The sequence below is a fragment of the Schistocerca serialis genome, chromosome 8 (genome assembly GCF_023864345.2).
Source record: "Schistocerca serialis cubense isolate TAMUIC-IGC-003099 chromosome 8, iqSchSeri2.2, whole genome shotgun sequence".
In the NCBI taxonomy this organism is placed as follows: domain Eukaryota; kingdom Metazoa; phylum Arthropoda; class Insecta; order Orthoptera; family Acrididae; genus Schistocerca; species Schistocerca serialis.
Window position 1 is genome coordinate 14,794,662 of NC_064645.1, and position 27,517 is coordinate 14,822,178.

General features: G+C 41.8%; 1 protein-coding gene across 1 annotated transcript in view; it reads right to left on the minus strand.

Annotated features, from left to right (window-relative positions):
* Positions 1–12,493: 12,493 nt before the first annotated feature.
* Positions 12,494–27,517, minus strand: part of LOC126416698 (uncharacterized) — a 143,464-nt gene continuing 128,440 nt past the window's right edge. Inside the window, exons 7-8 of the mRNA XM_050084506.1 lie at positions 23,800–24,024; positions 12,494–13,544 (exon numbers count right to left, since the gene is read on the minus strand). The gene's annotated coding sequence lies outside the window, so the exon portion shown is untranslated. The remainder of the gene's footprint in view (positions 13,545–23,799; positions 24,025–27,517) is intronic.

Genomic DNA, 27,517 nt, shown 5'->3' on the forward strand with positions numbered 1-27,517 from the left:
GTGTGTGTGTGTGTCCATATATATATATATATATATATATATATATATATATATATATATATATATAAAAACAAAGATGATGTGACTTACCAAATGAAAGTGCTGGCAGGTCGACAGACACACAAACAAACACAAACATACACACAAAATTCAAGCTTTCGCAACAAACTGTTGCCTCATCAGGAAAGAGGGAAGGAGAGGGAAAGACGAAAGGATGTGGGTTTTAAGGGAGAGGGTAAGGAGTCATTCCAATCCCGGGAGCGGAAAGACTTACCTTAGGGGGAAAAAAGGACGGGTATACACTCGCACAAACACACATATCCATCCACACATATACAGACACAAGCAGACATATTTAAAGACAAAGAGTTTGGGCAGAGATGTCAGTCGAGGCAGAAGTGCAGAGGCAAAGATGTTGTTGAATGACAGGTGAGGTATGAGTGGCGGCAACTTGAAATTAGCGGAGATTCAGGCCTGGTGGATAACGGGAAGAGAGGATATATTGAAGAGCAAGTTCCCATCTCCGGAGTTCGGATAGGTTGGTGTTAGTGGGAAGTATCCAGATAACCCGGACGGTGTAACACTGTGCCAAGATGTGCTGGCCGTGCACCAAGGCATGTTTAGCCACAGGGTGATCCTCATTACCAACAAACACTGTCTGCCTGTGTCCATTCATGCGAATGGACAGTTTGTTGCTGGTCATTCCCACATAGAATGCGTTACAGTGTAGGCAGGTCAGTTGGTAGATCACGTGGGTGCTTTCACACGTGGCTCTGCCTTTGATCGTGTACACCTTCCGGGTTACAGGACTGGAGTAGGTGGTGGTGGGAGGGTGCATGGGACAGGTTTTACACCGGGGGCGGTTACAAGGGTAGGAGCCAGAGGGTAGGGAAGGTGGTTTGGGGATTTCATAGGGATGAACTAAGAGGTTACGAAGGTTAGGTGGATGGCGGAAAGACACTCTTGGTGGAGTGGGGACGATTTCATGAAGGATGGATCTCATTTCTGGGCAGGATTTTAGGAAGTCGTATCCCTGCTGGAGAGCCACATTCAGAATCTGATCCAGTCCCGGAAAGTATCCTGTCACAAGTGGGGCACTTTTGTGGTTCTTCTGTGGGAGGTTCTGGGTTTGAGAGGATGAGGAAGTTGCTCTGGTTATTTGCTTCTGTACCAGGTCGGGAGGGTAGTTGCGGGATGCGAAAGCTGTTGTCAGGTTGTTGGTGTAATGCTTCAGGGATTCCGGACTGGAGCAGATTCGTTTGCCACGAAGACCTAGGCTGTAGGGAAGGGACCGTTTGATGTGGAATGGGTGGCAGCTGTCGTAATGGAGGTACTGTTGCTTGTTGGTGGGTTTGATGTGGACGGACGTGTGAAGTTGGCCATTGGACAGGTGGAGGTCAACATCAAGGAAAGTGGCATGGGATTTGGAGTAGGACCAGGTGAATCTGATGGAACCAAAGGAGTTGAGGTTGGAGAGGAAATTCTGGAGTTCTTCTTCACTGTGAGTCCTGATCATGAAGATGTCATCAATAAATCTGTACCAAACTTTGGGTTGGCAGGCCTGGGTAACCAAGAAGGCTTCCTCTAAGCGACCCATGAATAGGTTGGCGTACGAAGGGGCCATCCTGGTACCCATGGCTGTTCCCTTTAATTGCTGGTATGTCTGGCCTTCAAAAGTGAAGAAGTTGTGGGTCAGGATGAAGCTGGCTAAGGTAATGAGGAAAGAGGTTTTAGGTAGGGTGGCAGGTGATCGGCGTGAAAGGAAGTGCTCCATCGCAGCGAGGCCCTGGACGTGCAGGATATTTGTGTATAAGGAAGTGGCATCAATGGTTACAAGGATGGTTTCTGGGGGTAACGGATTGGGTAAGGATTCCAGGCGTTCGAGAAAGTGGTTGGTGTCTTTGATGAAGGATGGGAGGCTGCACGTAATGGGTTGAAGGTGTTGATCTACGTAGGCAGAGATACGTTCTGTGGGGGCTTGGTAACCAGCTACAATGGGACAGCCAGGATGATTGGGTTTGTGAATTTTAGGAAGAAGGTAGAAGTGTGACGCATTCTATGTGGGAATGACCAGCAACAAACTGTCCATTCGCATGAATGGACACAGGCAGACAGTGTTTGTTGGTAATGAGGATCACCCTGTGGCTAAACATGCCTTGGTGCACGGCCAGCACATCTTGGCACAGTGTTACACCGTCCGGGTTATCTGGATACTTCCCACTAACACCAACCTATCCGAACTCCGGAGATGGGAACTTGCTCTTCAATATATCCTCTCTTCCCGTTCTCCACCAGGCCTCAATCTCCGCTAATTTCAAGTTGCCGCCACTCATACCTCACCTGTCATTCAACAACATCTTTGCCTCTGCACTTCTGCCTCGACTGACATCTCTGCCCAAACTCTTTGTCTTTAAATATGTCTGCTTGTGTCTGTATATGTGTGGATGGATATGTGTGTTTGTGCGAGTGTATACCCGTCCTTTTTCCCCCTAAGGTAAGTCTTTCCGCTCCCGGGATTGGAATGACTCCTTACCCTCTCCCTTAAAACCCACATCCTTTCGTCTTTCCCTCTCCTTCCCTCTTTCCTGATGAGGCAACAGTTTGTTGCGAAAGCTTGAATTTTGTGTGTATGTTTGTGTTTGTTTGTGTGTCTGTCGACCTGCCAGCACTTACATTTGGTAAGTCACATCATCTTTGTTTTTAGATATATTTTTCCTACGTGCAATGTTTCCCTCTATTATAACCATATCATTAATTTGAACCCAACAATTACGTTTGTTATTGTCGCTGTTGCATCTCGAAATCTTTCCTGTCGTCTTATTTTCTCTTTCTGCGTTTACCAGTAGTCTCACTTTCTATTCACCTTCCCTTTTTACCGTAATACAATTTTATCCCGCCTATATATACTCTATAATACGTAACCCACTTCCAAACCATAACCAAAAAATTTTTATTTTGCGCTTTCAACAATACCGCTAACCGTTTCTAGTTCAATAACAGCTGCCTTCACGTATTAAACAACCATTTCGGCTAGTTCTAATAACTTTTACTTTATTTCCACTTCCGTTTTTCGTACATCACTGATCATTTTTAGCCGCTCTCCACCGGTTTTAACGTCATTATTTACAATTGTTAGCCCCATTTTCGTAATCTTTCACCACAACACCACGCCTTTTAATACATTTACACGTTTTTTTCGAAATTTTCCCGAATTTCTCCGTCCTTTAACGTGTTTTAGCGGCAACACAACCACTTAACCTTCATGCACATCGCTGTCTACCAACCCAAGTTCACCACAGGATCAACTTAACCAACACATTTTCGCATTTTTTCATACCAGATCTCCAGTTATTTTCTAGTTCACCCTTATCTCTCCCCATATATTTTTATCTTTCATTTTCATTTCAACCTCATGTTACACTTTCCACCTTCTAATACCATGTCACCCTCACAACACCCCCACAACGACCCCATTAAGTTTTATTTACATTCCCTCCGCAAACATGCCTTCACCCTAGCCAGATTACGCTCACATATTTTATTTTCTCAGGCTTGTCTGACATTTGGCATAACCCCCAAAGGCCTCACACTTAAAGTTCCCATCTCTGGCTGCAACCCTTCTTTCCATCAGTCCCTATACCAGTTCCAAACCGAACAATCCATTGCCCTCACCCACCTAATCCTTCACCTACACATCAACTCAGCCAATGAACACACCCGTCAACTCCTATCCTTAATAAAAGTACTCAATCTTTCCTCTCCCACATCCACACCGGCTATTCAGAGCATCCTCCTCCGGGCCAACCGCAAATTAGAGCAGCATGCCACCCTTCACCTAAAAAAACTATCCAATCTCCTGGTTTCCCACCTCCGGAAAGGCAACTCACTCACCCTTCACAACCTTTCCAGCAAACCTCAACCACCTCTCATTGCACACAAACCCAGTCTCTCCCATCTACTCAGTCTCCCACTTCCAGCTCCACTCCCTCCAAAACCTCAAAATTCCAAGCAACACAATCTGGCACCACAACACCCTAACTCAGTAGTTAACCTTTCCTCCAAACCTCTCTCCCAATCTGAAACCTCTGTCCTATCCAAAGGCCTCACCTTCAGCCCCACTCCCAGATTCAACCAAACAGCCCTCGTCAAAGATTTACTGTCCTACACTCGTACTCTCTGCTGGAAGTATCACTTTGCCACGAAGAAAAATGATCCTAATCCTACCCCTAATGATCCAACTACCCAAGACACTATCCAAATTGAACCCTGCCTGGAACAGTTCCGTCCTCCGTCACAGCGGGACCCACCACCTCTTCCTCAAAATCACCCTCTCCAAACCTTCCAGGAATTTCTGACTTCCAGCCTTGCCTCTCAATCCTTCTTAAAAAACCTTAATCCTACTCCCAACATCACCACTGCTGAAGCCCAGGCTATCCGTGATCTGAAGGCTGACCGGTCCATCATCATTCTTCCGGCGGACAAGGGTTCCACGACCGTGGTACTTGATCGTCGGGAGTATGTGGCTGAGGGACTGCGTCAGCTTTCAGACAACACCACATACAAAGTTTGCCAAGGTAATCCCATTCCTGATGTCCAGGCAGAGCTTCAGGGAATCCTCAGAACCTTAGGCCCCCTACAAAACCTTTCACCTGACTCCATCAACCTCCTGACCCCACCGACACCCCGCACCCCTACCTTCTACCTTCTTCCTAAAATTCACAAACCCAATCATCCTGGCCGTCCCATTGTAGCTGGTTACCAAGCCCCCACAGAATGTATCTCTGCCTACGTAGATCAACACCTTCAACCCATTACGTGCAGTCTCCCATCCTTCATCAAAGACACCAACCACTTTCTCGAACGCCTGGAATCCTTACCCAATCCGTTACCCCCAGAAACCAACCTTGTAACCATTGATGCCACTTCCTTATACACAAATATCCCGCACGTCCAGGGCCTCGCTGCGATGGAGCACTTCCTTTCACGCCGATCACCTGCCACCCTACATAAAACCTCTTTCCTCATTACCTTAGCCAGCTTCATCCTGACCCACAACTTCTTCACTTTTGAAGGCCAGACATACCAGCAATTAAAGGGAACAGCCATGGGTACCAGGATGGCCCCTTCGTACGCCAACCTATTCATGGGTCGCTTAGAGGAAGCCTTCTTGGTTACCCAGGCCTGCCAACCCAAAGTTTGGTACAGATTTATTGATGACATCTTCATGATCTGGACTCACAGTGAAGAAGAACTCCAGAATTTCCTCTCCAACCTCAACTCCTTTGGTTCCATCAGATTCACCTGGTCCTACTCCAAATCCCATGCCACTTTCCTTGATGTTGACCTCCACCTGTCCAATGGCCAACTTCACACGTCCGTCCACATCAAACCCACCAACAAGCAACAGTACCTCCATTACGACAGCTGCCACCCATTCCACATCAAACGGTCCCTTCCCTACAGCCTAGGTCTTCGTGGCAAACGAATCTGCTCCAGTCCGGAATCCCTGAAGCATTACACCAACAACCTGACAACAGCTTTCGCATCCCGCAACTACCCTCCCGACCTGGTACAGAAGCAAATAACCAGAGCAACTTCCTCATCCTCTCAAACCCAGAACCTCCCACAGAAGAACCACAAAAGTGCCCCACTTGTGACAGGATACTTTCCGGGACTGGATCAGATTCTGAATGTGGCTCTCCAGCAGGGATACGACTTCCTAAAATCCTGCCCAGAAATGAGATCCATCCTTCATGAAATCGTCCCCACTCCACCAAGAGTGTCTTTCCGCCGTCCACCTAACCTTCGTAACCTCTTAGTTCATCCCTATGAAATCCCCAAACCACCTTCCCTACCCTCTGGCTCCTACCCTTGTAACCGCCCCCGGTGTAAAACCTGTCCCATGCACCCTCCCACCACCACCTACTCCAGTCCTGTAACCCGGAAGGTGTACACGATCAAAGGCAGAGCCACGTGTGAAAGCACCCACGTGATCTACCAACTGACCTGCCTACACTGTGACGCATTCTATGTGGGAATGACCAGCAACAAACTGTCCATTCGCATGAATGGACACAGGCGGACAGTGTTTGTTGGTAATGAGGATCACCCTGTGGCTAAACATGCCTTGGTGCACGGCCAGCACATCTAGGCACAGTGTTACACCATCCAGGTTATATATATATATATATATATATATATATATATATATATATATATATATATATATATATATATATATGGTTATAATAGAGGGAAACATTGCACGTAGGAAAAATATATCTAAAAACAAAGATGATGTGACTTACCAAATGTAAGTGCTGGCAGGTCGACAGACACACAAACAAACACAAACATACACACAAAATTCAAGCTTTCGCAACAAACTGTTGCCTCATCAGGAAAGAGGGAAGGAGAGGGAAAGACGAAAGGATGTGGGTTTTAAGGGAGAGGGTAAAGAGTCATTCCAATCCCGGGAGCGGAAAGACTTACCTTAGGGGGAAAAAAGGACGGGTATACACTCACGCACACACACACATATCCATCCACACATATACAGACACAAGCAGACATATTTAAACCAGAGGTTGTAGAGAGTTTCAGGGAGAGCATAAGGGAACAATTGACAGGAATGGGGGAAAGAAATACAGTAGAAGAAGAATGGGTAGCTCTGAGGGATGAAGTAGTGAAGGCAGCAGAGGATCAAGTAGGTAAAAAGACGAGGGCTAATAGAAATCCTTGGGTAACAGAAGAAATATTGAATATAATTGATGAAAGGAGAAAATATAACATGCAGTAAATGAAGCAGGCAAAAAGGAATACCAACGTCTCGAAAATGAGATCAACAGGAAGTGCAAAATGGCTAAGCAGGGATGGCTAGAGGATAAATGTAAGGATGTAGAGGCTTATCTCACTAGGGTAAGATAGATACTGCCTACAGGAAAATTAAAGAGATCTTTGGAGAAAGGAGAAACACTTGTATGAATATCAAGAGCTCAGATGGCAACCCACTTCTAAGCAAAGAAAGGAAGGCAGAAAGGTGGAAGGAGTATATACAGGGTTTATACAAGGGCGATGTACTTGAGGACAATATTATGGAAATGGAAGAGGATGTAGATGAAGATGAAATGGGAGATAAGATACTGCGTGAAGAGTTTGACAGAGCACTGAAAGACCTGAGTCGAAACAAGGCCCCGGGAGTAGACAACATTCCATTAGAACTACTGATGGTCTAGGGAGAGCCAGTCATGACAAAACTCTACCATCTGGTGAGCAAGATGTATGAGACAGGCGAAATACCCACAGACTTCAAGAAGAATATAATAATTCCAATCCCAAAGAAAGCAGGTATTGACAGATGTGAAAATTACAGAACTATCAGTTTAATAAGTCACAGCTGCAAAATACTAACGCGAATTCTTTACAGACAAATGGAAAAACTGGTAGAAGCGGACCTCGGGGAGGATCAGTTTGGATTCCGTAGAAATGTTGGAACACGTGAGGCAATACTAACCTTACGACTTATCTTAGAAGAAAGATTAAGAAAAGGCAAACCTATGTTTCTAGCATTTGTAGACTTAGAGAAAGCTTTTGACAACGTTAACTGGAATACTCTCTTTCAAATTCTGAAGGTGGCAGGGGTAAAATACAGGGAGCGAAAGGCTATTTACAATTTGTACAGAAACCAGATGGCAGTTATAAGAGTCCAGGGGCATGAAAGGGAAGCAGTGGTTGGGAAAGGAGTGAGACAGGGTTGTAGCCTCTCTCCGATGTTATTCAATCTGTATATTGACCAAGCAGTAAAGGAAACAAAAGAAAAATTCGGAGTAGGTATTAAAATTCATGGAGAAGAAGTAAAAAATTTGAGGTTTGCCGATGACATTGTAATTCTGTCAGAGACAGGAAAGGACTTGGAAGAGCAGTTGAATGGAATGGACAGTGTCTTGAAAGGAGGATATAAGATGAACATCAACAAAAGCAAAACGAGGATAATGGAATGTAGTCAAATTAAATCGGGCGATGCTGAGGGGATTAGATTAGGAAATGAAACACTTAAAGTAGTAAAGGAGTTTTGCTATTTAGGGAGTAAAATAACTGATGATGGTCGAAGTAGAGAGGATATAAAATGTAGACTGGCAATGGCAAGGAAATCGTTTCTGAAGAAGAGAAATTTGTTAACATCGAGTATAGATTTAAGTGTCAGGAGGTTGTTTCTGAAAGTATTTGTATGGAGTGTAGCCATGTATGGAAGTGAAACATGGACGATAACCAGTTTGGACAAGAAGAGAATAGAAGCTTTCGAAATGTGGTGCTACAGAAGAATGCTGAAGATAAGGTGGGTAGATCACGTAACTAATGAGGAGGTATTGAATAGGATTGGGGAGAAGAGAAGTTTGTGGCACAACTTGACAAGAAGAAGGGACCGGTTGGTAGGACATGTTTTGAGGCATCAAGGGATCACAAAATTAGCATTGGAGGGCAGCGTGGAGGGTAAAAATCGTAGAGGGAGACCAAGAGATGAATACACTAAGCAGGTTCAGAAGGATGTAGGCTGCAGTAGGTACTGGGAGATGAAGAATCTTGAACAGGATAGAGTAGGATGGAGAGCTGCATCAAACCAGTCTCAGGACTGAAGACCACAACAACAACAACAACGTGTCTCTCAAAGACACTATCGCTTCAGATAGAAACGTAACAGTAATGTTATTGCAATTCGCAGCAAAATATATCCAGGGAACATTTTATCCATGTATATCTATAGCAACTAGCCAGCTTAACTCCGTCATGTGATATAAATACAATAACCGGGCGGCACTTAGACAAGGGCCAGACAAACTGTTTTCAATGGCGGTTAACACTGACAGTAGCAATCTACAAACAGAATGTATCAGCACTCCAGGCCCTAGTAAACGTTAATCGTGACATCACATACAGCTCTCACTAGAACCTTGCGTACTAAGCAAGTTGAAATTAACACATTCAAGGACAGACTCAGTAGGAGTAGGAATGGCCGGCCAAGAAAATGAAGTCAACAGCACAGAACCAAGTAGTCTATTCCGGCCACAATTTACAGCACAAGCCCCTCCCTCCTCGATCGGCCCAGGAGGTGGCGCCACCGTGTGCTCTGCACACACCACTGGAAAGGTGACCCGTACCGACGGTGGGAATATCGCCGATCGAGCCACACGGCTCACCGTCGTCACAGATGCTGTCACGTCACTGATACCTTCCTCTATGTTAACTGATTCTGTATGTCCAGGTCTGTCTGTTGCCAGGAGGTCTAAGATGTTACCCTCATGAGTTGGTTCTCTAACTATCTGCTCGAGGTAATTTTTGGACAAGACATCCAGAACAGTGCCATACAATTCCCTGTCTCTGGCACCAGTTTTGATGGCATAACACTCCCAAGTTGTAACATTACCCTATTTACCCATGCTAATATATCATCGGTAGAAGCACCTCCGTCGGATTTGGCTGAAAAGTGATTGTCAAAAATAGGCTGTGTCAAATGATACTGTCTGCACCAGATTTAGAATCCAAAACACTTTATTTGCACTTTGATATTAAATAACTTTTTGTTTATGGTCAGATCTGAGTCCCAGTCACTGTAATTTATGCACAGATAAAGGATAAGCCACATAGTACACTCTACTGATGTTACAATGATGACGGTTGTTCAAGTGTAGTAACCTAAACACTAAAGTGACAGAAGTCTATGTGTGGCTGACGTTCAATTAACACAGTCACCGATTAACATCCTTAAATTGTTATCCTTTCAAGTAACTAATCACATCAAAATGAAAATGATATGCACAGTAAATATCATTTGGAGATAACACAGGTCACAGTCCAATACTGTCGTTACAGTTTCCAGAAACCGTTGTCGAAGTTTGACAGAGTTCTCGAGATTAGTTGTTGCTTTTGAATGATTCACTGTGAATTTGCAATTAAACTACAGAATGATCTCCCAGATGTGAAATTCATATAAAACTCAGTACACAGTGCTAACTCTTCTGCCGACAGTGTGCAGCAATTTTTGGAACAGATCTCGCTCACATTATACACTTCTGGAGACTGACTCGTGTGGCTCTTAGCAACCTCTCTTTTATAAAGTACAAAAATCTGCAGTACATTCAGTTACTGTTACTTGCTGTCCTTTTACAAATTATAGCTAAAGATTTCTATTTGTGAATAATGGAAACGAGGAAGGAAGGTCGGATTTAACATCCTGTCAACATCGGGGTCATTAGATATGGAGCACGAGGTCAGATCGTGTCAAAGACAGGGAAGGAAATTGACCGCACTCTCCGATAGGAACTGTCCCGGCATTTCCGTAGAGTGATGTAGGGAAATCGCAGAAAACCTAAATGTGTATGACACAGGATTGAACCGTCAACTTCCCAAATTCGAGTCCAGTGTGCTCACCGTGCACCACCTCGCTCGGTCAAATAGTGGAATAAGATTTGTGTGTGTTGTGTACATAGTTCCGCGTAGTTAGCACGTACACAACTTTCCCACTAGAGCGTGCCCCGCTAAGCACAACAGCGCAGGCGCAGCGTTCGTCCGTCTCCGCACTACGAGATGGCGCTGTCTTAAGAGATGGACCAAATTCTGCTTCCGCCAATCCGCGTATTAATATGTAACGCAGCCAATGAGATTGCTGCTAACGTAGAACCTTTTGTCCTTGCGGATCACACTCGCGCAGTGATACCTGAACGCTCGAGGTATTATAACAAGTGCACAGACCTCCGATTAGTCAGTCTGCATTAGTCTGTACCAGTCTGCATTTGTCTGCACCAGTCAATAGTCAAGTTTCAGTTTGCGCCTAATAAGATTATTCATTTACCTTCACGGCTGTGTACAGGAATATGGCAGACACTTTGGTCTTGGTACGTTAATCTTATTGTCACATGTCTCTGATACTTGACAAAGGAACTTCAGAGTGTCAATTGTAAATAGCATCCAGAACCAAGTTAAGTAGTTTTTAGGCTTGTTATTATTTTAATAAATGTGTGTGAAAATTAATCAAGTTCTGTTTAAAGTTGTTCACCGTCAATCTGCTACTCTAAGCGTGCAAGTGCCATTTCTATCGTCTGACCAAACGGCAGAAGATAAACACGCCACGATAGGACCATGAGACATATTGTTGACACTCGCCTACTTCGTTAGAGTGACAAGTCATATAATCTGATGGTGTGTGTACCGAAGGTCTTACAGTACACCCACCACAGTGTGACTGAGGAATTTTAAATAAAACAATAATTGCTATTGGATTATGCTGCTTAGTTTGCCAAAAAATGGTATTCTGTTTTTGGTAACAACGCTTCAACTATAAATGCTAATTACTCTGAAACTAGTTGTGAGCAAAACTCACCACCAGTTTCCCGACATTAGCTGCATCTATAAATACTTTATCTGAAAGCCAGTAATGAGATAGATGTTTACACATGAACAATGATAACAATGTTTTATGTTACTGGTATTTGTAGTCAGCACAGTTTTTAGTAAACTAATTACACTAATAGCTTCTAGGTAACCAGACGAATGTAATGGATAATAAAATTAGCCTGAGCTAATATTTGAGACTTTTGATATTGTGCACACCTGCCATACAAATGATAAGCCAATGATGTTTACACACACACACACACACACACACACACACACACACACACACAAAGGAAAGGAAAGGGGGCGGGGCGGGGGATGAGGGAGCTAGTGGCGGGGGAGAAAAATGTAACAGCGTGAAAGAATCCACCTGGTTTGATTAAAAATGTTACAACGGCACGATATTGAGGGAGTTCTGCAAACAAAACAATCGCCAGTTTCGCCACTGATAGAAGATGCACGAGACCAGTTCAGGCATCGAGCCTATCCGAGTGCCAGTACGCAGGGTACTGAGTGCCAGCTGGGGGCCGGCTCCCCTCAGGAGAGGATGCAGCCAGTGTACGACATCCTTCCCAGCCATGTCAGTGCACGCATCCAGGCCAGAGTGGGGGCGACATCATACTGGTTAAGTGGGCTCGTACTGCCAAGATTTTGTAAATTTGACTCCATTCTGTAATCATTCCTACATCACATACCCTCTCAACTTGTGAAGTTTCATTTCTTTTCCTCCTCCCCTTCTGGGTATTTCTTTCTTTCCTTCCCCCCCCCCCCTCCCCCCGCCCGCCCCCCTCTCTCGGACATGAACTATGAACTCATTACTTTAAAGAAGATTTTCTGATGACACAGATGTACAGAGACATAAATTAAGCACAGTCGATCACATCTTATAACTCAAGGGGTACGTTGCTCTGAATGGAACGTGATATCGCCAAGTTTAAAAATGTTAATTAGTAGTAACCTGATAAATACCTGTATAATTGACACTTAAAATAATCGGGTATCTGGTGCTAATTTATTATTGTTTCACTAGTTCATAAAAACTGACAAAAGTTTCTAACTTCAGATTACCACAAAGAGAACATTTATTTTGATGAAACTTGCACATAATACAAATAAAAAGTGAATAAATAAGCAAGAAAAATTTTTTTGGATAAACAGATAACAAATATTTCATAACTATTTTAAATTAATTACTGTACACAATAACACATGCTAGTCCAGCCAGTGATATTTAAGAATGGCTACCTCATCAGTCTTGCCACTTTATCTCGTAAAGAAAAAGTTGTTTCAAATCCACTGTCATTACGATGAGAAACCGAGCGTCATTGCAGATCGTTAAAGCCAGAATTCAAACACTATCGCAGATGGTTAAACAATGGAAACTTCAGGCTGGAATATCAACAATTTTAAGAAAAGGATTGGCAGTCAGGCACAACTAAAAGACTGTTACACATTACCGCTTTCTGTCAGAGCCTCCTTCGGCAAAGAAAATACGCGTACGTTCACACGAGCGAACACGGCCAGAAGCTAGAATGTATAACAGTCTATTCGTTGTACTTGTCTGCTAATCAGTGTAAAGATGACCCACTGAGTTGCACACTATCCTTTTCCTAATATTACTGTAAATAATTTATGTTCTTTCTACACACTTCCACAATTACTTGTAATTACCCTGTTTCAAAACAGTTTCCACCAATGTTAATGTGACGTTACACCCAAAATAAATATTTTCGACCTGACAGCCTGCAGCAGTCCACTACGACACACAGTCTAGTAACAAAAGTTGAGAAGTATTAAATTTTGGCCCAGTTACAATATTCCAGCTGAGATGCAATCAGTATTTAAAATTAGTTCCCTATAAATATCATATCAGTTTTATATATTCTCTAGAAAGAGAACAGATATACTGCTTTAATCCTAGACATCGTTATCACTCTTTAACTATCACTGCAACTCTCCAGTCACCCACTGCTTCCTCTGCACTGCGAAGCAACACATTCTCCTCCTCTTCAAGTTCTGCACCACTCTCGTTATCGGACACATAGAAAGCCGGTTACAAAGGTCGAATGACGCCGTGGATTTTAAGACCGGGCATCTGCTTGGCCAGCCCTTCTACGGCCTTCGGGTCACCTTGACACTCTTTGACTCCCAGCTCCCTGTGATAAGAATGAAAACACTGCTTTTACTGTGACAACGTGGCCATCTAATGGAGTTACCTCTATATTGTGCATGTTTGAACAACAGAAAATTTAATTATATACATGGAGGCTCATATTTATCTCAGAGAAAACAATGAGAAAAGAATCTAAAAGGAAGTGACATACTGGGATACGAGGTAGGGAAGGGTGCAGGGGGTGGGGGGGGGGGGGGGGGGTAGGTAACAAGAGGAGAGTGGCAGTACGCACAGGGAAGGAGCAGTTCCAGAGTGAGAGGGGCTGAACGAGGCAAGGGGGTAAATGGCTGCAGGAAATACAAGTGTAACATTAGTTTGGTGAACAACTTCATAGCGTTTTTGTTTTGCTTATCGGTAATCCAGTCGCTATGGGTTTATTTAGCAATTATCAGTTTTTCTTTGTAGTTTGCTGTTGCTACTTGCATTCACATATTGTCATTTTGAGATAGTGAGTAGAGTAGAAAACTGAGGGCCGAGTGCTTGAGAACTGGCAAATGTGATGAACTGTGATCGTTCCACCATTGTGCAACATTTGCACGCAATGGGGAAGGTTCAAAAATTGGGCAAATGGGTACCGCACACACTAAACCGAAATCATAAAAATGAACAGGTGGCTGTACTTGCACCTATTCTCGCTCGTCGTGAACTGACTCGTGAACACCTCCGACCGATCCTTACGGGTGACGAGAAATGGTGTCTTTATGCTAACATTAGGAAAAGAAAGGAATGGTTAAGGCCCAAACAAATAAGCAACTGTCCGTACAAAGACTTGCACGTATTCACAAAAGATAACGTAATGCATCTGATGGAACAGTGATGGTGGGGCGTGCCTCGAATTGCTTCCCTTGGGTGTAACCGTCACTGCTGATATTTATTGTTACGAGCTGAGACATCTCACAGACACAGTCTGAGAACAACGACCAGGAAGACTGCGTGAAGCGATGCTACTCCACGATAATGCTAGACTGCATTTTGCATCACTGACAAAAAACACTACATAGGAGTTGGGTAGGGAAGTCATTCCACACCCACCTTATTCACCTGATCTTATACCCTAAAATTTTCATCCTTCTGCTTTTCATCAAACAACCTTCAAGGAAATTCAATTCGACATGAAAATGTGCTCCGAAAGTGGCTCGACGAGTTCTTCGTCTCGAAAGAACGATTTCTAGTCGTAGAATCAAAAATTTACACCGGCATTGGCAGACTGTTGTAAACAGTGAAGGAGAATATATTACTGATGACTAAAGTCTCTGTTATGAGTATCTATTGTGTTTATTAAACTTATGGAAAAACACTATGAACGTATATACCAATCATTATGCACTAAAAAATAAGATTCAAGTGCTGGAAATGAGATTCCTATGAATGGTGAAAGGATACGCAAAAATAGACAAAATAAAAATGCATATTACAAAAACAGTTCAAAGTTGAATAAAAAAATGATAAGATATATGAATTTAGAATTAAATGGAAGGACCATCTGGAAAGAGTACCCGAGTGATGACGACCGTTACAAGCTGTGCAGTACGAACCACACACAAAAGTGGAAAAAGACGTAAGAAAGTGGAGAGCATTGAGATTCTGCATCCAACTTGTTTTAAGCTGACAGGTATGGTGTAACAGTGTCTATTATAATAGGAGCCCAGAAGAAGGTCAATGTATCTCACGGCACTGGATTTCTAAGTAGAGCTTTCGATTTGCACAGACCGTGTTGTGGCGACAAAAATGTATGATATGTGCTTTATTGGAGGAAAACTGGGAGCCTTGCTACAGGTCCCAAGAATGGGCTCTCTGTACGACACCTTGAAGTTGACGTTCAGCTAAGGCCATGGACTCATAGCCGTACCACAAGCAAAAGTCGTCATATAAGGAGTCTATAATTTTCAGTGCAATTTTTTGAAAGATTTCTTGTAGCCTTTGGCTGTCATTCTTTTTATTTCCTGTACGATTGTACAATTTTGGCTTTAGGCCATTTTCAGGTATTATTAAAAAAGTAACAGATCAGATTGGTAAGATTTTACAGAAACATGACATCAGACCGGTCTTTACACCAACAAAGAAAATAAGTCAAGTGCTGCAATCTGCGAAGGATAAACACCCTCCTGTGTTGACATGTGGTGTATACAAAATTCTGTGTACGTGTGGTAAAGTTTATATTGGAACTACCAAGAGGAGTGTAAATACATGGCTAAAAGAGCACAAAAGTCTCTGCTATAGCTGATTTCTCTATTTTTCCTATCGGCAGAGCATGCTCTTCAGTCGGGAAACCACGAAGTGAAGTTTTTTGAAACAGAAATTTTATTTACAACGTCAAATTATTATCCACAGTTATGTAGAGAAGCCATTGAAATTTATAAGCATCAGGATGATTTTAACAGAAAAGAGGAGGCAATGAAACTTAGTGACATATGGACTGTAGCTCTGCAGAATCGCTAGACAACTTTATCTTCGACAAGATGACAATCGATAGTTAAGTTTTATCTTTGACAAGGATTATCTCTGCTAATCACATGTTACTTCGACCACGCCCCCTTTCCTACAGTATATATGTCGCTCTCGGACGTCCGACCAGTCAGTCGGCAAGACTCGGCAGAGGACTGCCTCTGAAGATGTCCAGCACAGTCCTGGACAAAACGTCAGGAACAGAAGAGTTTCTCAGACCACGACCTCACATCCCAAAAGATTTACCAGCAGCCGTTTTCAAGTATTTAATGGATGATTTTTTAGTAGCAGATTATGTCATATGAGTCATTGCTTCTATGACATTACGTTATGTTCATAAAATAAATCCGAAGTGTTCACGCTATTTTAGGAGCGTGTTACTTTCAAGTAGTTGCAAAAGGAAACAAGACTATACAATAAGCTACCTACAAACATTAAAACAATAAAAGACATTTCAAGATTTAAAACTGCTGTCCATAATATCTATTGCAAAAATGTTATTATAGTATAAATGAATATCTTGAAACATAAAAATTTATTGCCAAATACCTAAAAAGAAAAAAGATAATTATTTGTGTTAAATATAATGTATGGAAGCTGAACCTTCAGTTGTAATAATATGAAGGCTAAAACAATTTAAATACTGTTATATGATTTAAAAACATGTATTGTAAATCACAATGAACTGTCCAATATTGTACAGTATACCTTGTACAACAAATGATCAAAAGGACCAATAAAAATGTTATGTAATGTAACTGCTCAAAAGTAATATGCTCCTAAAATAGCATGAACACATTGGATTTATTTTATGAGCATAACATGATGTCACAGGAACAACGATGTGAATGACATAATCTGCTACTAAAAAATCATGCATAAAAATACTTGAAAATGGCCTAAGGCCGAAATTGTACAATCGTACAGGAAATAAAGAGAATGGCAGCTGAAGGCCTCAAGACATCTTAAAAGAAAAAAAAATAAGGAGTATGTGTAGCCACTGGACTCGCAGATTCCCGAAGCTTGAAATCAGAGCCATGGGATCGAGTTACAGTGACACCAGGTGGTATCATATGCTTCATGTGAGTGGAAAAAGATGCAGATAAAATGAAGGTGGTAGCAGCTGAGAAGGGAGTGAAACAGGGTTGCAGCTATCATAATATTATTCAGTGAAAATGTTGGGAAGCTGTGACAGATATGGACAAAAAATTTGGAAAGGGTTTTGAAGTTCAGCGATAAGAAATATTTTTTCTTGGAGGTACGTTTTGTCTTTGCAACTAAATGAAAGGCAGTTTGTTTTTTGCCATATGCGTTTCACTTCTTTCATTTATGAAGCATCTTTAGTGGCCTGAAATACATATTTGTTTTTATATCTATGATAAAAATGCATTAGGTAGTAGTCCAAATATGTTACTATGTTATGTTTTCTTATGTTTTTCTCTTGTTTTTCCGATTAGAAACAACATTTATAGCACTAGTTTCATGAGGTTAAATTATCATTTGGTGTTACTTATGATTTCCATTGATGCTAGTTCATATGTGTGGTCCTGGAGATGTGTTCGCTTGTTCCCCATAATCCAGATGGCGGATTTCTGTTATTTTTTCACCCACCTTTATTGCAACAACTCACTTGCACTTTCACTATGTGTTCACCATGTGGTGTTTACCACGGGTAATGCCAATTGTCGCTGTGTGCTTATCTTTCGTCTTTTGTTTATGTTGTGTGTATGGCTTGATATTTTTCATTTGTTTTGTGTGTGTGTGTGTGTGTGTGTGTGTGTGTGTGTGAGAGAGAGAGAGAGAGAGAGAGAGAGAGAGAGAGAGAGAGATGTTCCACATCTCTGTTATTGTTTTAATGACTGATCTGTGAGTAACTGCTTTTATTGATTTTCTCATTAAGTACTTCCTTATTCATTGCAAGGACTCTTTGTATATGAAAGTTTTCCTGTAATGTCTGGAGTTTTTTTGTTGTAGTTGTTCACCTTAATAATTTTCATGTCCTGTTCCATGTTGGATAGTTCATGCCCTTGTTTTATCAGGTATCCCGCAGAGGTAGAATTGCTATTCTTATATTTCCAACTTCTTACAAGTTCTTTATACCTTGTTTTGAGGGGGACTGATGACCTTAGCTGTTTAGTCCCCCTTAAACATCCCAACAACCACCACCGCCACCTTGTTTTGAAATTCCCACCTGTCATCACCAGATATACTGGTTCATGTTCTTGGCATTCTAACTAGTATATTCCTGTGTTCAAAAAGATTTCGGGCTTGCAGCCAGTCGTCATAAACTTCACTGCACGATATTTCGACTGTACAACTGCCAACCATCTTCAGGTGAGTGGAACGAGGACTGACAAAGATGTTCTCAACTCCAGCTTATATAGTGCACTGATAGTAATGCTGCACATGCGTTGCAGTCGCAGAGACAGATAGGGCCACACCTCCCAGTGGCAGCACCCTCGCTGGTGGAATTGCAATACTCAGCTGCCGTGGGTATTGTCACTGGCCGCAGCTATCAAACTCTTCTGGGGTCTTCGTCTCGAGCAAATTTCGGAGACGATGGGATTCCATGCATTATTCAATTGGTAACCACTGTCACGGTTCATTAGATTTCCCGCAATGCGTATTTCCACTGATTCTTTGATAATGGAGTCCAAAAAGTTTTTGCAGTGGCCAAAATCGAAGTTTTGTAGTACTCCATTGAATGTCCATTAGAAATACAATGTTCCGCAACTGCAGACTTACTGGCTTGCAGTAGGTGAGTGCATCGTTGTTGTTCTGTACAACACTCTTCCATTGTACGCATTGTCTGTCCTATTTAGGCCATACCACATTAACATGGTATTATGTAAATTCCCGCCTTCCGCAGTGACAAATCATCCTTCATCCATCCCAGCAAATCCGAAATCGTAGAAGGCGGACAAAAAACCACTTTCACATGAAAATGATTAAGAATCCTTGCTATCTTGAAGGAGATATTTCCGACAAAGGGAAGAAAAGCTAGGGATTTGGCTGGGACGTTCTCCTCTTTATCCACTTCCCGGTTCCTGGCTCTAGTTGAGAAGGCCCTGTTAATTTGCCGGGTCAAGCACCCATTGTCTCTGAACACCATCCTCAAATGTGCCAGTTCCATAGGCAAATTCTCTGCATCCGACACCGTGTGTGCCCTGTGTACAAGGGTTTTAAGTACACTCACAGTCTGGGATGGGTGATGGCAACTTGATGAATGCAAATACAAATCAGTGTGAGTGGGCTTCCGATAGACAGAATGTCCCACAGTGCCGTCGCTCTTCTGTTTAACCAAAACATCCAGGAATGGAAGGCAGCCATCTTTCTCTAGTTCCATAGTAAATCGAATATTCTCATGGATGGAGTTAAGATGATGAAAAAACTCCATTAACTTTTCTTCTCTGTGGGGCCACACTATGAAAGTGTCATCGACATAGCTCCAAAAAACAGTTGGTTTACAGACCGCTGTTTCAAGTGCTCTCTCCTCAAAATCCTCCATAAGGAGGTTAGCCACCAGAGGAGACAGAGGGCTGCCCATGGTGACACCGTCAGACTGTTCATAATATTCCTGGTTAAACATAAAATAAGTTGAGGAAAGAGTACTGCTTTGTTTCAACATAATGTCTGATTCAAACTGTTGACCAATTAGAATCAAGGAATCTGCAAGAGGTACTTTTGTGAAAAGGGAAATTACATCAAAACTCACTAGAAGATCCAAACTACTTAAGGGGGGTAGGACGTCAAACGAGCCGACTTTGAGCAGGAGAGGCACCACAGGACATTTTAATTTCCACTGTCTATACTTTTACAAGTAAATTCATAAAACTTTGTCAGCACGACCAGGAAGGATTCAGGATTCACACTCGTAGCAGCGGAAGTTAAAAAACATGACAAAATAATTTTTTTTACATGTGAAATTTCATCATTTTTCCACTTACTATTGGCTGCATTTGTTGCGATAGGTACACTTTTCTTCATAAGTAAGAGAGACTGTTCGATGAATTTTGCACAGCATACAAACCGTACTTACAGCTGTCTGAAACTCTAGAATCTATTTAATTTTTGAAAAAATGAATGAGCTGTTATGTTTTATACTTTATGTTTAGAAAAAAAATTAAATTTTGTAGTTAATTATCTCAATTTTTACCACAGCTTTTAATAGATTTGGAAAATTCTAGAGTTTCATACACCTGTAAGTATGGTTTGTATGCTGTGCAAAATTCATCAAAGAATCTCTCTTACTTGTGAAGAAAAATGTACCTACAGCAACAAATGCAGCCAACAGTAAGCGAAAAAATGACGAAATTTCATACCTAAAAAAAAATCATTTTGTTATATTTTTGCACTTCCACTGCTATGATTGTGAATACTGAATCCTTCCTGGTCATGCTGACAAAGTTTTATGACTTTATTTGTAAAAGTATAGACAGCAGAAAATAAAATGTCCTGTGGTGCCTCTCCTGCTCCAAGTCGGCCCGTCTGACGTCCTACCCCGCCTTAAGTGGAGAGCCCCCAGTCTATTAATAAAATCAGCAGAGTTCCGTATATGGTGTGAACATTTGCCAACAAATGGTCTCAACAAAGAAGCTAGATGTTTGGCTAAATCATATGTGGGTGCGTCAATATTACTGACTATAGGCCGTAAAGGCAGACCTTCTTTATGCACTTTAGGAAGAGCATACAGTCTCGGTGGTACACTCCTTGGTATATATCTGGTTTGTCTGTTGTTGTTTGTAAATGTGACAGGAATGGGTATCTCATTCCATAAGCAATGTGTAATCCCTGTTTCTCTAGTGTATTTGTTATTCTGTGTGTATATTAAATTGTGCCATTTCTTTCTGTTAGTTATGTCTGTTAGTTTGTGTTTCTGTGTGTGTTGTAGTGTCTATGGCATTTTTAGGTGTTTGTGTTCTCTGCTTGTTTTCATTTTTCTTTAGTTATATTTTGATTTTGGGGTTGAGTCTTTTGCACTATATGGATTTTATAAACATTGTTTGGCAATTAGTTGTATGGTTGAATTCTTTTTCATGGTTTTCTTGGCTGAGTGGTATATGTCATAGGGCTGATAATTTTTTATTTTACTGATAGTTGGTTGAAGCATGTCTAATTGTATCTGTGGCTCTTCACTTTCTGAATATGTCAAATGTGTGCCTACTGCTGTCTCTCTTTATTGTTATATCCACGAAATGTATTTGATTTTGATAATCTAATTCCTTCAACATAACCCGACTTAATTCAACTACATTCCATTATCCTCGTTTTGCTTTTGTTGATGTTCATCTTATATCCTCCTTTCAAGGCACTGTTCATTCCGTTCAACTGCTCTTCCAAGTCCTTTGAGGTTTGCCGATGTCATTGTAATTCTATCAGAGACAGCAAAGTTTTTATTTCTTCTCCGTGAATTTTAATACCTACTCTGAATTTTTCTTTTGTTTCCTCCACTGCTTGCTCAATATACAGATTGAACAACATCGGGGAGAGGCTACAACCCTGTCTCACTCCCTTCCCAACTACTGCTTCCCTTTTATGTCCCTCGACTCTTATAACTGCCATCTGGTTTCTGTACAAATTGTAAATAGCCTTTCGTTCCCTGTATTTTACCCCTGCCACCTGTACCAGTAAACAATTATGTGTCATTTCCTTATGATGTTTTTATCAAAGAATGTGTTTTCTATGTGGCTGATAAATATGTTTGCCAATGTTTCTGATACTGACGATCACACTGGAAGGCCATCTTTTTGTAAGTAAAATTCCTTTTCAAACTGGAAGTAATTTTTGGATGTGATTGCTTGAAGGGTTTTGGTCTTTTCATTTCTGCCGGTAGTTTGTTAAACGTCAGTATATTTTCTTCAATTAGTTTTATTGTGTCTGCACTGGGTATCAAGTTGTACATATTCTCTTTGTTGAAAATTATGAGAGGTGCTGTTTGTGATATGTGTAAGTCTTTTATTTGTGTTATGCACTCATTTGTGTGTTTCACTGTTCTGCTGCTCTTCATTTCATATTGCTGTGTTACAATTTTTTCATGTGTTTTGCCACATGGTAGGTAGTGCATTCATCAAGTTGATAATGGCCCTCACTGGAATAAGGGGTTTGTGAACCTCAGGTCAGCCTCTGAGTGTTGGAGATTTTGGGTTCTTCTGTGTGATGTGTTGTTTTTGTTTACCTGTGAGTATGTGTTTGATGTCTTTGAAATTGTTTGTTATGTGTGTCAGGAAATGTGCTGCTGGATTGGATTTCAGTTTTCTGATATTGTTCAAGGAGATGATGTTGTGGCGTAACAAGCTTGCTACGCCACACTGGGAAGGGAGCCGAAAGAAAGGCACGCGTACACACACGCCGACCGGCGTCAAGTCTGGAACAGGATAACTATTGAATGGTAGCAAGAAAAGTACGTAGCTGCTTTATACTTAACTTTTATTCTTTGATGAATACAGCGTTCTTCTTGAGACATTTATACGATAACTCTCAAACTAAGTAAGGCTAATGGCGCCTTGCTAGGTCATAGCCATGGACTCAGCAGAAGGCTATTCTAACTGTCTCTCGGCAAATGAGAGGAAGGCTTCGTCCGTATTGTCGCTAGCAATGTCGTCCGTACAACTGGGGCGAGTGCTATATCGTATCTCGAGACCTGCCTTGTGGTGGCGCTTGGTCTGCGATCACACAGTGGTGACACGCGGGTCCGACTTGTACTAAATGGACCGCGGCCGATTTAAGCTACCACCTAGCATGTGTGGTGTCTGGCGGTGACACCACAGATGAAATCTTTGATTTTTTTTCTATATATTGCTCTTCATTGATCAGTACTGTGCTGCTCCCTTTATGAGCTCTTCTGACGATGCTTTAATTTAATTTCATTTTATTATCTACCTGTCAATCATTTATACGAATATGATGTTATTAAGGTGTAGCTTTCCTGTTAATTTCTTAGTTGTGTTGTTTTCTGTTTGAAGTTTGTTGGCGACATTTTAATTCTGACAGAGAAAAGGTTTGCTGCTGACATTATAATCCTGTCAGACGGACCATATGACTCGGAAAAGCAGTTTAACAGGATGGCTACTGCCTTGGAAAGAGATTATAAGATGAACATCAACAAAAGTAAAATGAGGGTAATGGCATGTAGTCAAATTAAATCAGGCAGTACTGAGAGAATCAGATTCAGAAATGAGATACTAAACGAGTGAATGAGTTTTGCTATTTGAGCAGCAAAATAAATGATGCTGGTTAAAGTAGAGAAAACGTGAAGCAGCAAGTGAAAATATGAAGAAAATCACTTCTGAAAAAGAGCTTAGGAAGTCTTTTCTGGCTGGAGTAAAGCCTCATATAAATGTGAAACATGTAAAATAAACAGTTCAGATAAGAAAAGAATAGAAGTTTTTGAAATAAGATGGTGCAAAAGAATGCTGTAGATTAGATGGGTAAATCGAATACCCAAGGAGAAAGTAGACAGAAACTGGGGAAGAAAAATATTTATGGCACAACTTGATTAAAAGAAAGGATTTGTCAGTAGGTCCCAACCTGGGACACAAACAAATTGTCAGTTTGTTATTGGAGGGAAGTACGCTGGGTAAAAACTGTAGAGGGATACGATGGCTCAAATATGTGGCTGGAAGACAGCCGTTTCCAACTGGAATGTGTCTTCAGGATGTCATACTGATAAGCAGTGGCATTAAAGCACTGTCCCATTCTGTACCACTTCTTGGTATGCTCTATATTTAGGAACCCATTGCCAAACACACAGTGTGAATTGCAGGGTAATCTAACAGGTGTAGATCTTTTGTTACCTGAGATTGACGAGCTTTTCTGGAAACTTTTCAAACGGCACTCCAGCGACAACGGAATAATCGAATGTCAGGCAGCGCACACCTGACAATTCGAGGATGCTGCTCACACCCGGTTGCAGCCTCGCAAAAGCCATATTTTCCATTCAAAGCGTGTGAAGTCGCGGCAGCCCGACGAGGTAGGGGAACAGGGCCCCGCCGAGTGTTCTGCAATCTGTCACGTCCAATCTGAAACAAACCACGAGTGTGCTGTCGTTTATTTGGGGACAAGCTGGTAGAGAAAATTGTAATGGATTTTACTTCCAGTTGTTGCCAGCAAAACAGAGAATCTTTGATGGAAATCAAAAAATTATGAATATCTTCAAGTAAAAGCAATTAAACTCCAATACAATGTATCGGTTTAGTGCATAAGTTCGTAGCATTTTTCCATAAGTTTAATAAACACAAAAGACACACATAACAGTCTTTAGTCGTCAATAATATGTTCTCCATCACTATTTACAACGTCTGGGGTAACATTTCAGTTCTGCAGCAGTAGAAATCATTTGGTTTTGAGGCAAAGAACTTGTTGAGCCATGTTTGAAGCACATTTTCATCCAGAAATGAATTTTCTTTAAGGTTGTTTGATAGAGAGTAGAAAAGGTGAAAACTGAGGGTGCAAGATCAGATGGGTGTGGTGTGACTTCCCAATCCAATTCCTGTCAGTCTAGCAGAATGCAGGCATGCATTATTGTGGAGCAGCATCACTTGACCCCATCTTCCTGGTCACTGTTCTCAGATTACATCTGCAAGATGTGTCAGTTTTTGACAGTTATCGTCAGCAGTGACTGTTACACCTCGGGGAAGTACACCCCTCCGTTGCCGTTCCACCAGATGCATAAAATTATTTTTTGTGGATGTGCACAGGTCTTTACGCAGGGAGTTGCTGCTTAATTTGGGCTCAGCCTCATTTCTTTTCCTTACGTTATCATAAAGGAACCTTTTCTCACCACTAGTCACGATACAGGATAGGAATGGTCAGTGTTGTTCACGAGCCAGTGGACGATAAATAAGCAGAGACGCACATATGGCTACCCACTGATTTTTGTGATTTTGGCTTGGACCATGTGGTATCCATGCAGCCAATTTTTGAACCTTCCCCCCTGCATGCAAATATCATATGATGGTGAAATGATCATAGTTCATCACATTTGGCAGTCCTCAAGAACACCAACCTGGATCATTGTGGATTCAAGCATCTGAATGATCATCATCAAACCCTGAAGGTCTTCCTGAATGTGGAGAGTACTAATAAGAAAATGATACTCTCTAAGGACAGGCATAGGGCAAAATGTCTTCTTGTACTTTAACATATGTATCTCCAACAATATGACAGCTAAAATACTAAAACTTGAGGCTATTATGTACAACATAATGCTTGATATTCTGTGCAGTTTTTGGTTGACAATGCATGATGACAAACATCTTATAAGGATTTTATTTTTCAATTACCATTGTTTAGCCGGCCGCAGTGGCCATGCGGTTCTAGGCGCTTCAGTCCGGAACCGCGTGACTGCTATGGTCGCAGGTTCGAATCCTGCCTCGGGCATGGATGTGTGTGATGTGCTTAGGTTAGTTAGGTTTAAGTAGTTCTAAGTTCTAGGGGACTGATGACCTCAGATGTTAAGTCCCATAGTGCTCAGAGCTATTTGAACCATTTTGAACCATTATTTCTATAACCTTTTCTCGTAAACTACTCGAGCAATAAAAGTGGAATTTCACAGTTTACATCTACATAAGTGGCTAATAAAATGTGTGGAACCGATTTTTGTTTAAGGTCGTAGTTGCTTTGAAATTAATTTTTCAGTTTTGTGTTACCAGGGACTGCTCTATATTTCTCAAATTTTAAAGGAGAACTTTTCTCAGAGAAAATATAATGGAAAACTGCTGAGCAGGATTATTCAGTAATCTTAAGAACTACAGCAAATATCAGAATGTTAGCTTTTACAGTTCCTGAGAAAAAGGTACATTATAGCTAAGAAAAGTCAGTTTATGGCAATTGACATTTAAACTTTTTATTTAAATTTTTGACAATATTGGTGTACATCTAGTGACTAATGATGTCCATGTCCTGAATCTTTTTTTTCTTCCTCGTCTTCCTGGAGTAGCAGGCACGTCTCATGCACACATGACTGCCGACTGCAGCATCTCGCTGTGTGTGTGTGTGTGTGTGTGTGTGTGTGTGTGTGTGTGTGTGTGGGAGGGGGGGGAGGGGGGGGCGGTTGGGTGGGCCTGTCTGCAACTTACGTGTCGTGTCGTTGATACTTCAAATTTTGCATTTTTCTTTCTGCTGCCTGAGCTTTCTCCAGTAATGCTTCATCAATGCTTGTGTGCGTCTCGAGTGTGAATGCACCTGGATGGAAGGCCGGTCTCTGCATGCGCTTAACCTTACCTGCATTTCTACTATCGAATGCTAGACAGACGTCACATGCAGGGATGTTCACAACAATTGAGGATACAAATAGTGTTTTTGGACAACGCATCCAAACAAGGTGATTCTAGTTCTCATTTACATTCTGTGTTTTCCCGTGTACACATTTTTTCAGCAGTTCAGGATTGGCTAGATACCTGAAAGTTAGTTTTATAGCATCTAAAACAGCAAGTGGCAAACAATGTTTGTTAGTGTATGGCTTTCCACTGGCTTCTGCCTGAAGATATTTGCATCACTATATGTCACAAAGGGAATGTTGAGGATCACCATCTGTGGAAAGTCTATGAAAGAATTTGCCCACACGACTTGCACATTGTTTCCACACTATGAAGTTACCCCCGATGGGTTTTTTGTAAGTGTGAACTTCCTTCTAATTTCTTGCCTTTCATTTCTTTCTTCAATTAGAGTAGTCTACCCCCCATTCACTTTTGAATATGCCACACACAGTCCAGGTTTTCAAATTTAGTTTTTGTGAGCCATAACAATTGCTCTCTCAAACAGTCTTAAAAGCACTGGAAGGTCCATTACCTAGAAACTTCACATAACTAACACCATATTTTTCAACTGACCTCTGGAATATTAGTTTTGTCCCCGCTGCTTCCATTCCACCACTTAGCCCCAAGTTTCTTGCTGCATACTTTCTTGTGCTCCTGCTGCCACCTTTCTTCTTCACTGCCATCATTGTTCTTTCTTGTGTCACACTGAGAGCAATACTTGCTCATTACTTGGAAGACTAAGATTTTCCCTGTATCTACACTAATGACATGTTACACCACGATGTAGTGTATTGCCCCTTTTCATCCAGGTTTCATCACAAGAGACTCACAATGTCTTTTTCCCCTTCATTGTTAATGTCTACAGCTTCCTCAATAGCTGCTTTCATATCCTTGCACTCAACTCCAAGAGTACTGAAAAGTGTTCTGTTGTAATCACTGATCCTAGATACTAGTGCAGGCAAGTTCAAAAATGGTTCAAATGGCTCTGAGCACTATGGGACTTAACAGCTGAGGTCATCAGTCGCCTAGAACTTAGAACTACTTAAGCCTAACTAACCTAAGGACATCACACACATCCATGCCCGAGGCAGGATTCGAACCTGCGACCGTAGCAGTTGCGCGGTTCCCGACTGAAGCGTCTAGAACTGCTCGGCCACACCGGCCGGCAGGCAAGTTCATCAAGCCACAAAACAGATTTGTGCCTTCTCTGCCTACACCTAAGCATCTCATGCCACAACTCAATCTTGTATTCACC